Genomic DNA, 13,334 nt, shown 5'->3' on the forward strand with positions numbered 1-13,334 from the left:
GGCATAGTGAGGCATCTGCCATCCCATGGACATGACCCAATTAATCTTCTTATGCTAGATTTTAACAGCCAAGATGAGCAAGGGTCAAATTTACTTGTGGTGGGCTGAACTAATTCCAGCATCTTGCCCACATCATTGGGCTGTAACAACTAAATAGCTACCAGAAAACCTGATCTGATGGAGGACGGAATACTTCCTCAGACTCTGAGATAGCTGTGGTGTCATGTTCTGAATTAATGAAAGTAAATTTCTCATCAAAATGTTTGGCATTAAAGGATGTTGCGGCTTCCCATGTATTCCTTGTAGCTCTGTTGCAGGAAGAGTGGGGAGAATGCATGAAGTTAACATGAATGCATGAAGGTAACAGTTGAGTAAGTTCATTCAAATAATGCTACACTGTGGTACAGCATTGCATCTGGACTAGGTCATAAGTTTATGGACTCATAATAGCACCTCATTTCCAATATTCAGTATACTGGATATTTGTATCCAGTATTGTGGTAGGCATTTTTTCAACCAAATGCAGCAGCCAAGTAAGAGGTACTGTTGGCAGGCATGCTGTGGTGTTAAGTACAGATTCATTACATTACAGACACTGTACATTTGGCAATACAGGAAATACCTGACATTTTAACTGGAAGCCAGACAAATACAGCCTCCAGCCCATACCGCCACAAATACAAAATATGTTATCTAAGAGGTTCTTTGTGTGCCAAATACCACTGAACATCTTACACATCTGGGCCAGAATGCATTCTTGCATGTGAAGAGCACACTGTTATCTAATGCCTTCATATTGTCTCTTATGACTCTAAGATAAATTACCTTAATCAATGCCCTTACGATGTGCAATATGTAACACATAAACACATACACATTTACACAAATGTATGGCAGTGATTACTAGAAATAATACAATTCTCAATTCCAGACCTGACTGGCATGCCATTTTCATTGTTTCTCCAATACACAACGGATTGTTCATCAACTCAGACCCATCCATGGTCTCAGTCCAAAAAAAAAAAACACAAAAAAACTGAAATCCTCTTTTTCTTTAGCAGTCATTAACCTGTGGTGCCACCTATATATATGGCTACTGAATTGATTCTCTTTTTAACAGGTGGCTAAATAATGCAGGAAGATTAATAGAATAGATTCCAAGGGTAAAATCTCTCCTTAGCTGTCAGTAGGAGCATTCCCATTGACTGAAAAACAACTAAAGTAGTACTGTGGCTGGCACATTTCTGACCAAGCACAAGTGATAATGACACAGAGACATCATTACAACAAAAATGCAGCACAGCTTGTACACCAGTTTAGCATTCCAGAAAAAGCACAATGAACATTGCTGTATTTATTAAAATTCTACCTAGGCTCAAGTAACTGTCTCCAAAAGAGCTGAAAAGGAGAAGAGAAGAAACTTTGTTTCCTATAATGAGAACTTTCATTTTTGTTTTGATTTTTTCTGGTGTGTGTGTGTGTGTGTGTGTGTGTGTTTTAATTTCCTGTTGTGTATACAGGGGTGCAGCTACAAGGAAGGCAAAATGAAAGCATTGCCTCCTCCAAAGGGATACACACACACACACACACACACTAAGATTTCTTGCATTACAGAGGGTGAGATGTTGAAAAGCATTCACACAAAAAGTCTTATTTTTGCTGTATTCTCTTTCTCTTGGGAACTTTGCCTGCCCCTTTTCTTTGGATCTCTAAACTCATATTTCTAAATGATTGGCTGAAGTTTTACAGTACTTCAATGCTAGGAATTTGGAGAGTGAAGGAAATTTATTTGTGGGGGGGGGGGAGTATTATTATTCAGATAGCTACATCCTCATTTTGCCCACCCCAGTAGCTACATCACATGTCAAGTAGGTTTTGCAGGTTTACTGAAAGACTAGAGGGCAAAACCCCAGAAAAATCAAAAGGGCATAAAGATTTATTGAACATGCATACTGGGAACAAAGATTCTATTATCATAATAATAATAATAATAATAATAAGAGGAAGGGGAAAGAAAAGAAAAATAACAAAACCATAGAGTTAGAAGTAATCTCAAAAGCTACCTAATCCAAAATCCCATGACAATGCAAGAAACCATCACTAAAGTACCCCTGAGATTTGGCCACCTAACCATTGTTTTAAAACTTTCAAATAGTTTGGTAATTCAAGTAGGTGAATTTATACAGCATAACAGAAAGATAATGAGGAAACTGAAATAGCTGAAGATTTCCCATATCTTGGATCAAACACTGATCAGGGAGGAGACTGCTGTCAAGAAATAAGAAGACTAGGAATGAGAAGGGAAATGATAAAACAACTAGACAAGATCCTAAAGAGTAAAGATATACAACTGACTTAGTATCATCCAATCCACTGTATTCCCCATCACCATGTATGGAGGTGAGAGCTGGACAGTTAAGAAAGGAGATTTTTAAAAATCAGCTCTTTTGAGCTCTGGTGCTGGAGAAGAGGGCTGAGAATACTGTGGACAGTCAAAAAGACAATCAAATGGGTCCTTAACCTGAACTCTCCCTGGACACCAAGATGATTAAATAGAGGCTGTCATACTTTGGCCACATCATAAGAAGCATGACTCATTAGAAATGACAATAATGCTAGAAAAGGTAGAAGGCAGTAGAAAAAGAAGAAGACTGAATTCCAAATGGCTAGACTCAAATAGTGCCTGGATCTATAAGACTAAGCAGAGCTGACAGCGGGGCTTGGAGATGTTTCATCCACAGGATCGCCATGAGTGAATGTAGACTCCAGGGCAGCTAACAACAACAACAGAAAGACACACAGACATAAAGGCAATACAGTTTACATAATTGTACAGCTGTGATTCCTGCAGCATTCAACTTGTGAACTAGCTTCTAACCTCATCAGTACACCCAGAATTTGAAAATGTCTTACAGGAATGAAAATCATTAATGCACTTTGCAAAGAGGGTGCCCAGATTTGAAGTTCCTGTACTTCATTCTTGTTTCCCAATTTAAGGAGCACCAAATGCTAGAGTAAAAGAAATTAGGGGGGGGGGGGGGGCTAGATATTAATAGATAAAAAACTGACAATTCATTGTGTGCACCAAATTCCATTTATTCTAACAATTCTTATACAGTTGCTTATTCAGTTGTCCTCCATCTAAATTAATTTTTTGCTTGGAAAAAAGCAAGCATAATGCAGAAAGTGAGATTTTAATGTAGATATTTTTGCAATTTCTCCTTCCCTTTTCCCCTCCAGGATGTCTTCCTTGGTGCTTCTCTATCTTAGCTACAAGTCTCTGCCTTTCTCATACCCAATCCTCAGGCTTTATTATGAACTGACTATCATGTATAGGACAGATGATGGCACTGATAAAAGCAATACTCTCCTCTATAAAGCACAAGTATTTTGTTACAATCCAGAAGGGAAATCTCACTAGACTTGCCACTCAGACAGAACATACAGGTTTGTAGTATCTGAGCAATACACTCTGACATGTAGCACGACAGGCAGGGGAAATGCAATACATATGCATGCACACAAATTTAACTAGTGAATAGCTAAGCTGTTATTTATTCAATTGTGTGTATAATATATGGCTTCCATGACCAGCCCCTGCAATAGTAGGTATGGTTGAAACTGGCAAACCAAAGCCATGTTATGAATGTTTGGAAGTAGACAAAATTAAAAATAACCAGCCCATTAATGTTATGCCCTTCTGCCTTAGAAACAGTTCTGGGACTCCTGAGACTGAAAAAAGTTGTATATATGAGAAAGCAAAACTAGCAATGTCTACCAGGCAACATCATCCAGAACAGGTTGGACAGCATATCCCTAGATGAACTCATGAAGAAACTGAAGAATGATAGCCCAACAGCCCTTTTCTACTTGCTTGTATTTTGTGGCCTTATTTACTGAAATATACACATACTCATGAACTCTTCAGTTAACACAGAGAGGGATCTCTACCCACAAAGGCCTACACAATCCTGCAAGTGGCCTTGCTCCTTTCCTTTGATAGCCTGACACTCTCAGTTTAATTACCTAATATATATATATATATATATATATATATATATATATAGAGAGAGAGAGAGAGAGAGAGAGAGAGAGAGAGGAGAAAAGCTCAATCTTCATATTTTGTCATTGCTGAAGCAGAAACAAAAGAACAATTACCAGCAGCTGTTATTGCAAGCAGTTGCAACAACAGGAAAAAAGATAATAAATACATGCAAGATAGGCTGGGGAGAAGGACTTTCTAAAGTAAGAAAGCAAAGAATGTCTAGTCATCTAATCCCAGGCCTCCATGAATGTAGTAAAAACATTCCATTTCACATACATCAACTCCTTTTACCACTGGTTCAAAACAAGTCTAAGAGGGCCCTTGAATGGACAGAGCATTTGCTTCAGACTGGGGAAGCCTGCATTCAAATCACCATTGCAGAACTACTCTGTCATCTTTAACTTACCCACAAAGCTCTGTGATGTAAGTGGGCATTGTTCCTATTTTACATATGAGAGGACTCAACATTGAGCAACCTAGCTCAAGTGCATAGGTAAAGAAAGACTTGAATCTATATCTCAAAGTGGTGGTCCGCAGCCTCTAGCCCTCTAGATGTTTTGGACCTCAATTCAGAAAAATCTTTATCATTAGCCATGCAGCTTAGGCCTTCTGGAATTGAAGTTCAAATCATCTGGAATAACAGTTTGAGAACCACTGGACCATCTCTCCCAGCATAATTTCAGGATTAAATCAAAACAACAACTTACTAGCCAGTTACAATTTTAATGTGTATTTATTGATTTGATGCATAATGGAATAGCTCTCAGATCTCCCAATTCTGAATCAGTCCAAGAATGTCATTATGTTTACTGATATCTATTTATGCCTTAGCTTGGTTAGATGACTTCCATGTGAAAATGTTCTGTTCTTCATTCTGAAGAAAAGAGACATTTCTGACTATACATTCATTTATTGTTGCAAGTAGCATTGATCCAAATCAGTGTGACTTTAAAACCAATAGCTGTGTCAATCTCAGTGCTGCAATGTATATTTGTAATAAAACCCAAGCTTTGCTACCACATATCTGTCAGAATCTGAATCCATTCTACAGTTACACTGAAAACAAAACTACAGGATAGGGTTGACACCAAAATGAACAACTTAAAATAAAGGAGTCATTAAGAGAAGGTGCAACTTAAGAAAAAAGCAAAGGCTAGAAGTTTGGTGTCCATGGTGGCTAAAACAGAAAGAGAAAATCAAAAAGTATAGTATAACCCCCTCAGTATCCACAGGAGATACATTTTCCAACTTATCATGGAAATGCAGATAATAGTAAACCCTACTGAAATGAAAAATGTCTGGTGGGAGCTGACCACAGAGTCATGATGGAAGACCTACAGATTTCCTAGAGACAATAACTTTCTTGGCATTTCCAGGTCTCTCGGTGCAACTCTATGGTCAACTTGCTCCAGAAGCATACCACAAAAACCCACTGGAGGACCTAGATAATGCCTAGAGAATTCATTCTTTCAGAGGTGAAAACATGGACACTGGACCTGCAGATACAGGGGTTGTACAGTACAAGAAATTGCCAGCATGATCACACTGTGCATCAGAAAAACAACTTTAGTACATATTTTCAGCCTTTGTTACGAAAGACAAGGCTAACCAAAGCTAAATGAACTTGCAGAACATTACATAATTGCAGATAGGGCACAAATACAAGTTGTAGCTATAAGTCAAAGCAACATCAGAATCTTGTTGCTGTCTTTGTTGTGTGCCTTAAGAGTGACTCCAACTTATGGAAGTGCTATCATGGGTTTTTGTTGGCTAGATTTATTAAGAGGAGGTTTGCCATTGCCTTCTACTAAGTAGAGAGAGAGAAAAACATGTCCAAGGTCACCCAGAACATGGTTGAGTAGGGATTCAAACCTGGTCACAGAGTCAAAGTCGAATATTCAAATCACTACACCACACTGGTTCTTAAAGATGACTTCAATTTATGGCAATCATATCATAGGCCTTTCTTGACAAGATTTCACAGAGGAAGACTAACACTGCCTCCAACTTTCTCCATTGCAGAGAGTGTGTTCTGCCCAAAGTGTCTTTATGCCTGTTGTGTGCCTTCAAGTCATTTCTAACTTAATAGGCAAACTTACTATGATTTTTTTTTGGCAAGGTTTGTTCAGTGAGGGATTACTTTTGTCTTCCTCTCAGGCTGAGAGAATGTGACTTGTCCAAGGTCACCCAGTGAGTTTCCATGGCTGAACAGGGATTCAAACCCTGGTCTCCAGAGCCATAGTCCAACTCACAAACCAAAACACCACACTGGTGTCTTAAGCATGCATAAATTCCCCTAAAAAAGTGAGCGAGCATTTTGGTCCAATGTGGAACATCCACATTCATTTCAAGGCTGTAGAACTGAGTTGCACACGTGATGCTGTTGGGTACACAGGTGTGTATGTGATATGCCTGGTGTGAACATGCACATTTGGCTGTGCATTTGTTTTTAAATTTAGGTGTGTGTTCAATATTAGTATTCAACACAAGAGTTGTGCAGCATCATGTGAAGGTTTCTGGTACACCTTGATGTTGGATCTCAGCCAAAATAAGTTGTATAAAGTGACAAGTGTGAGAGTTTTGTCATAAATGGCAGAAAAGGTGAATTAATCTAAGGTTAACAGAATATTGTGCAAAATGTTCAAAAATGTACTGCTGGGATTGATCTGCGGGAAAAGGAGTTAAGTTCTGACAGACACAAGAAGGACAGATTCAAGCTTCCAGTAATACTCTATCCCACTTCCCTGACAAACCTGAGCTTAGCAAAAAGTGTCCTGTTGCAACATAAAACTAAGCCAAGCACTTTCTGGAAAGACATTTGACAGAAGTCCACACATAGCATTTTGAAATGTTTTCACAGCAATCTGGGCCTACATCATCCTTCAAGAATATTAAAGACAATTGAAATCACAGATGTTCTTCAATGGAAAAGATTATTAGATTTGCTATCATGACCCATTGGCCAACATCATTCTGCCCCCATAATTACAAATCCTGCAGCCCTGAAGTTTTTAATTGCATTTGTACTACAGAGACACAATTTCATATACCACAAGGAGTTGTCAAAAGGATGGGAATCCTTCCAAAACGATTCCATACGAAGTTATCTGCTGTCTAAGCTTTCCCAGGTCATTAATATTTCACTTTCATAAAGCCCTGAACTAGTATTGGAACATGCTTTCTTTTTATCCCCTTTTTAAATATAAGCAAGAGGAAATGTTTGAAGTAAGTGCTAGTTAAACCTTCCCCATTCTGTCTCTCCTTCCCCCCACAGCTCTAGGTTTTCCCCCCACCTCTGCCTCTTGAGGATTTAAACACTTCAAGTACAACATAGACCAGAAAGGATGGGGCTGGAAGGGGGGGGGGGGCAGTCTGAATTGCCTCTTAGAAGGGAAGGGTTTTTTTCAATTGTTTTGTAGCTACATTCAGCTGTGAAAATGACGAAAAAGAACATCAGCGAAAATAAGCGCGATTACTACATGCTGTCAGGCTGAAAGGGGAAGCGGGAGTAAATACAGCAGATCCTCAAATTTACAAACACTTTGTGAATGGAAGCAGTTGGTAAGCATGGAATCCTGGCAATTCCAAAACACTCTACCTGTTCTGTTTCCTTCACATCTTCCAACAGCATGGAACTTCATCCCCCCTCCTTTGAGCACATTCTCCATTTATCTACCACAGTGGTGGGCAGCATATGGCTCATGGGATGCATGCAGCCCTCCACCCACACACAACTTTTTTGCAGCCCTGAATCCCTTCCAGATCCCAGAACCTTCTAGAAGCCACCCTTCTCCTTTCAGACAAGGCTCAAGGCTCCCCAGTGCCATGCTTACCTCTGTCAAAACCCTTAAAAACTGGGAATTTATAAAATGTACCCACACTACACAGTTAGAGCACTTTAATGCCATGTATAGTGTTTATTAATGCCACATCATGACTCCATTGTATAAAATCCTTGGAACTTGTAGTTTTGTGAGGTACTGAGAATTCTCTGTCAGTGTGCTAGAGATGTCTAAGTGCAAATCCCAGGCTTTTGTAGAAGGGAGCCATAGCAGTTAAAGTGGTATTGAAATACAAATTGTGCAGCATGGAAACACACCATGGCTGAAAAAGTGACATAATTCTGCAAAGCAAGGATATTCTGCATACAGACTATGCTAAACTGAGTCACGGACGACAATATTAAAGCCACTGAAACTCCCCGCACCCAGCTATTCATGCCTGGATGAAAGCAGGGAGGAGTGAAACATCTGGCTGTGTCCCTGTGGCCGTAGATAAAGCAATCACATCAGCCACTGAGATCTGCCAAGGTCCATCAGAGGCCTCAGTGGCTGATGTGGTCCTTTCACATCTGGCTTGGGCACAAGGCCAGGCCCTTCTGTGATTCCCATTCCCCTTTCTTTCTGCTATGCACAAATGATGATGGGGGTCAGGCTTTGGATGCTGTAAAGAAGGAAAGGAATATAAAACTTCTCAGCTACCAAAAATAGACAAACGTAGGCATAAGATTAGCTTAGGCCCACATGTGCCCCCAATAGGAGGATGCCAGCTCAGAAGTGAATTTCTCACATCTGATTTTCCAGTAACATCCAAACAATAATACCTTTATTGGAACAACCAAAATGCACAATTACATGTTGCAACCTTTCAAAGTCATACTAGCTCCTTCATTAGGCAAACAGGAGAAAAAAAATTGAACATTTTAATCATAGGCCTTTCTGTTTTGGGTCTTAGTTCAGATGATAGGGAAGGTTATCTGCAGGCTGGCACTTCCCTCTTTGGCCATGTGGTCACTGGTAGATTTTCAAAGTCAAGGAAATTTAATGTCTATTTGCAATTCAAAGAAGATGTTTCCTTGGAATCCAGCATGTCTCCTTCCTTTGTGAATCCACAGGCTCATATGTAGGTAGAGAAAATTGAATACTCAAGAAGTCTTCATATTTTGCATCAGGAAAACTTTAGGTGGTGTTATGGCAATGCATGTCAATCAGTCCCAATATTGTTGGAGGCAGAACCCTCAGATATCTGGTTTTGTTTTGTTTTGTTTGGAGGGTGCCCTGCACTGATGTTGCCACCACTGTTGGATTCCAGTGTGGCCCAATGGATCCATCTTACTCCTGAAGGTTGTCAATCCTCTGCCCCAAACAAAGAGAATTCTACAAGCCTCCACCCCTCCCCCCCTCCCGCCCCACTCTGTCTATGGTGCTTTCAATAAAACTGGCTACTACTTATTACCAAGTCAGTCTCTTTGTCTATGTATCCTAATCTTGACACAGAAAGTCGCTCTCCAAAATCTCATACAGTAGTTTCTTCCATCACCTGGTATCTGCTCTCACTGAACTGGAGATGCCAGGAACTGAACCAGATGTTCTCTGCATGCAGAACATGTGCTTCATCACCCAGCTACCATTCCTCCATTTCATTTGCTCCCAGATGCTTTCTGACCTCACTGAAAAACATCCCCACATTGCCTGATTCACTCAGGGGCTGATGTGGCAACCATTACTGCATACTGAGCAGGAGTGTAATACAGTGAAGGAGAATTTGATAGATTAGTCATTTCGAATCTCCAGCCTTCATAACGCCAAGGTTCCAGCAGAGTGAAATCTGTTACACATACTGTACACACACACACACACACACAGAGACATGTTGTGTGGGATTTCACTCTGCCGTGGGAAAGGAAAACTGATCCCCTCAATTGCTCGGTAGTTTCCCAACAGCATAAGGATGTCCCCTCCTTATGTTGTCAGGAAACTATGCAACAAGCAAACATCTTCATGGCTCTTTAGAAAACACTGCATGACAAGAAAGCATTAGATCCTCCTAAGCTTCTTTCCCACCCTCTCTGTGTCTTGTAGCTGTGACTCCATCTAAGATTTTTATGTCTGCTGCAATGTTCAGCTTTTCCCACACTTCACGAAGAAAGGCGCAGGTGAGCATCACAGTTCAGAGTGTGCAAAGGAACCATCCAGGAACGCGTGCGTCATCAGCCCTCGACACCCTTTCCCTGTTCAAATATTTTCTAGGAAATCACTCCTCTCAGTACCAGTCCAGCAGCCAGGCTTCACTTCATTTTTAGAAAGTGAACAAAACCAAACAGTGCACAATTTTTTTTTTTTTGGGGGGGGGGATAATGAGACAATGGAACCCACTTCTCACCAACACTGCATTACTTCGGCGCATTTCACAAACCACAAGTGTAGAAACAGGTGAATGTCACACACCAAACAGACCCCATCTCTCTATGCCATTTTGGGAACTGCGCAGACTGGTCTGCCCTACTTTGCTTTCGGTCATGGGGCCTTTGCCTCCTGTGCAATATCTAGCAAAAAAGGGGGGTGAGTGGATGGGACAAAAATCAGCCACAAATGATGCCTCCTTTGACCCTTCCTCCTCCCTCTCACCATGCCTTCCTGTCCCCACATGGTCACATGCACTCCCATCATCCGCACTGCACAGGCAAGTGGGTCAAGCAACAGGGCATGTGACTGACTGACCCCAGCTGAAGGGAAAGGGGGGTGAGGTGCCAGGTGGCATCAGCAGGTGGCCCACATGCCTCCCATACTCTCCCACCTGCCAAGGCCTCTCCTCTTCTTTTTTATTTTTAGGGCTGCATCCACACTGCAGCAACAATCTGGCTTGACACCCCTTGAACTGCCATGGCTCCATGCGCTGGAATTCTGGTGCCACAACAAACGACCATTCCCAGAATTCCAGAGCATGGAGCCATGGCAGTTCAAGGGGTGTCAAGCCAGATTGTTGCTGCAGTGTAAATGCATCCTAGAGGGCTGTCAAAGGAAGGCCAAGGGAAAACCTCTCCCCCAGCCTTAGCAAAGAAGTCCCAACCTCCCTGCACCTCCCAGGCAAAGCCCTCTCCAAAACAGCCTCGCCACAAAAAAAAACCCCTGGGCCCTCCTCACCTTAATAATCCCTTGGCTGCCTTGCTCCAGCCCAGCTCCCTCCAAATCCCCGCGAGCGATCAAGCTTGAGTTTTTTTCGGTGGGGAAAAGAAACTGCCTCCCAAACAGAGAGAGAGAGAGAGAGACATCTCTAGAGCTGACAAGCCAGGAGGAGGCAGCCAGCACTGCGGCTCTCCGCCAGCCCCTTCCTCTTCCCTGCAATGGACCAAACCTCCCGGCTCTCTCGCCTCGTCCTTCTGCTTCCCCAGCCTCTGGCCACCGCCTCCAACGCCTCCTTGGTGCCACTTTCCGGGCTTCTCCACCTTCCCAAGCACTTCTTCTGCCTCTTCTTTCCCAGCCCCCTTTCCCCCACTCCCACTCGCGACCCAAACGCAACTCCTACCCCAAGCCCCACACACATGCCTTTCCCCAATGGCCCACTCGCCACCCCACTCGTGTCCCGCCTTGCGTGGGGTTACCCTCAGCTCTCCCCAATTTGGGAAGGGAAGCAGGAGGGGCTGCTTTCCTGAGGAGGAGAGGGGCCAAGCCTTTCCCTCCCTCAAAGTGCCCCCTCAGCTTTGGGGTGTCCTTTGCCATGCCCCCCTCAGGCGCCATGGGGAAAGCCCCCACAGACAAAATAAGAACCGCGCGGGAAACCCACCCTGGCTCCAGCAGCAGTTAATCCACCGGGAGCAGAGGGGCCCCCCGAGCCCTCCTCATCTTGGAGGCAAGAACCCAGCACCAGAAGGACGACGACGACGACGACGCCTCAGCTGCAAGGAGAGCCAGAGTCAGCCTGGCAGCCGGCGCTGTTTGTGGCCAGAAGACCAGGAGGAGGAGGAGGAGGAGGAGGCGGGGAGGGACTCGGGGGGAGGCGCTTGCGACGTGGGTTGTGTGTGTGTGTGTGTGTGTGTGTCTGTGTTGTCGTGTGAGTTGTGAGGGGCTGCTGGTGGTGCCACCTCAGAGCCAGGGCGAGGAGGCATGGACGCTTCGGGTTGGAGACGCCTCACCTTTCCGCAGAGCTCTCTGAGTCAGCAGAGAGGGAAACAGGTTGATGGCTCCCTTCTTCCCCTCCTCCGCCTCTTTCTCCCTCTCTTCTGGCTCTTTCCTTTCTTCCTCCTTTCCTCCTCCAGCCGCAGTGCCTTCCTTCCTTCCAGAGGAGCCGCAGCCACTGCCGCAGCGGAGGACCCACCGCAACAGAGCAGCCCCGCACTCTCTGGCAATGGAGATGGGAGGGAGATTTCTTCCCCCTCGTCCACCTTCTGGCAAAGGCCAGCTTCTTGCAACCGCCTGAAAAGGGCAGGGCAGCCTAGGGGCCATTTCTGGATATTGGGGGGGGGGGGATGTTTGTGTCGCGTGAGCCTGAATCATGGGGCTGTTCTTGGCCGGATTGGGTTCAGAGGAGCCCGTCATGGGCTTTTCTAGGCTACAGTCGACTTCCCCAGTTCCTCAGTTGGTCAGATTTGGTTCAGAGGAGGTTTGCTCTTGGGCTTTCCTTGGCCAGGTTTGGTTCAGAGGGTCGTCCTTCATGGGCTTTCCTTTACCAGATTTGCTTCACAGGAGATTTGGCTCAGATGAGGTTTCAGTTGCTCAGATTTGGTTCACAGGAGGTTTGCCTTTGCCTTCCAATGAGACTGAGAGGCTGTGACTCGCCCAAGGTCCCTAGCCCTCTCCAAATCCCCTTGTCACGGATTAGTTCTCCCTTAAAATGCTTGCACTGGTTTGCTTGTACTCTCAGCCTGGGAGATGTAAGGAGGAGGTGTTTGGGCTAGTTGTCAGGGTGAATATTCCAGTCTCTCTGCAGCAGTGAGTATGGAATAGTGGGCAGCAGTTATTCCAGATTAGCTGCACCAATTAAAAGGGTGCAGTGGCTGAGTAGGGAAAGCAAAAGGCAAGTCTTGATGCCAGGCTTAAGCCAGTGTAAAATGGTGGGCTCTGCTTGTGGCCTTGGATCTCATAGTCAAGGTCACCCCCTTGTCTACCCGTAGTGACACTACGCACACCGGTTGCAATCCTAGATCCACTTCCAAAGGAGCGAATCTTGTTGAAGGAGGCATGCAGGCAACTCCTATGTTTGGGAAGGAGTGGCAGTTCTTCTGACGCACTGATCCCTGGGGTAACAGAGCTGGAGAAACCAGTCACAGCGTTTGTTTGGGTTTGACTGCTGCAGAGCTTCAAATTCTCTTCTTCCCTCTTTGGTGTGTCTGTGTTTGTGCCTTCAAATCTCCTGTCAACGTATGGTGTGACCCCTTGAATTTCATAGAGTTTTCTGAGGCAAGGAATACCATTCTGTATTTTGCAGAGGAAAAGGTCTCACTGTGGCAGAAAGGAGGTAAGAAAAAACAGCTTTCCCCATTGCTTCTCTCCAACACTGAGCAACAAAACAG

General features: G+C 43.8%; 1 protein-coding gene across 3 annotated transcripts in view; it reads right to left on the minus strand.

Annotated features, from left to right (window-relative positions):
- CCSER1 (coiled-coil serine rich protein 1) overlaps positions 1 to 11,686 on the minus strand; it is a 927,042-nt gene extending 915,356 nt beyond the window's left edge. For all 3 annotated transcript variants that reach the window (XM_089527103.1, XM_089527102.1, XM_089527104.1), the window contains exon 1: positions 11,609 to 11,686. The gene's annotated coding sequence lies outside the window, so the exon portion shown is untranslated. The remainder of the gene's footprint in view (positions 1 to 11,608) is intronic.
- Positions 11,687 to 13,334: the final 1,648 nt, after the last annotated feature.

Source organism: Sceloporus occidentalis, unplaced genomic scaffold (genome assembly GCF_023333645.1).
Source record: "Sceloporus occidentalis isolate IW3139 unplaced genomic scaffold, rSceOcc1.0.p SCAF_5, whole genome shotgun sequence".
Taxonomy (NCBI): Eukaryota; Metazoa; Chordata; class Lepidosauria; order Squamata; family Phrynosomatidae; genus Sceloporus; species Sceloporus occidentalis.